This window comes from Notolepis coatsorum, assembly GCF_963971535.1.
Source record: "Notolepis coatsorum genome assembly, contig: SCAFFOLD_353, whole genome shotgun sequence".
NCBI classification, from domain to species: Eukaryota; Metazoa; Chordata; class Actinopteri; order Aulopiformes; family Paralepididae; genus Notolepis; species Notolepis coatsorum.
The window spans coordinates 22134-23342 of record NW_028170390.1 but is presented as its reverse complement, the minus strand read 5'-3'; positions in this window follow the sequence as shown (position 1 = coordinate 23342).

Below are 1209 nucleotides of genomic sequence, written 5' to 3'. Positions count from 1 at the left end.
TATGTGGCGTGTAAACTCTGGTGTCCAAAGCATATTTATAATGTCAAAAAAAGAAGAAAGAAAAAAAGAAAAAAGAAGAAAACAATTATATATCTTTTTTATGTATTGAATTCATAGGATTCACTGATAGCAACACATGTCATTATCATTGTCCAAATAATTAACAAATAATAATGCTTTAGTATAATATAGCTTTTAGTATAGCTTGAAGGTCAGTCCTGTCCTTTGCCGGTGTCTAATAAAGTGAGGCAGAGACCGTGCAGGGCCGGAAAGAGGCTGGTTTCTTGAGCAAAAGAGAGCAAGGTGCTGGGATTCAGCAGTGAAGTGATAAACAGTAAATAAACAGTACTGTATATTTGTATATCTTGTATGTCATAGATGTAACAGTACTGTATATCGGTATGTCGTGTATGTCTTAAATGTCACTATGGACCCTGATGTAAACAAGACGAAAGTCTTTCTCTGGTCTGCATCCCCTTAACAATTGTGTGTATTGAGCCGTACTGTATTGTACCCATTCTGCAATCTGTTAAATAAAATCTTCAATCAATCAATCAATCAATCAATCAATCAATCAATCAATCAATCAATCAATCAATCAATCAATCAGTAAGAAGAGAGCAAGGTGCTGGGGTTCAGCAGTGAAGTAAAAAGTAAAATAGGTTTACACTAATTTGTAAAAACTTGTTTGTAAAATGTTTTAGTTGAGCAATGTGTCAGATTATGGTGGTGGGGGGGGGCTATTTCTTATGAAGCAATTTGGATCAACCTTCTGCCGCAAGGAAGAAATGGGATCAGTGGAGGATAAACAAGAGGAATCAAGAGGGAAATATTGAGGCGGACCAATGAAATAATGAACGACAGTCCAGAGTCTTTGAATTCATCCAATATTGAAGATCCCCAACTTGAACATTTACATTTAGTAATTTAACTGACTCTTTTATCCAAAGTGACTTACAAGTTCTGTACGACAAGTCATCAGGAAGGGCACAACTCTATCAGCTGAGCAACAATGTTCATCAAAGTGTTGAGTGCTACAGTGTAGGTTAGTTTATTAGGACAAGTGCACGACAGTAAGGTTAGTTAGGGTAAAAAAAAAATTATCCAGTGACCTAATGAAGCCACGCCCACCACCACGATCCAGTGACCTAATGAAGCCACGCCCACCACCACGATCCAGTGACCTAATGAAGCCACGCCCACCACCAC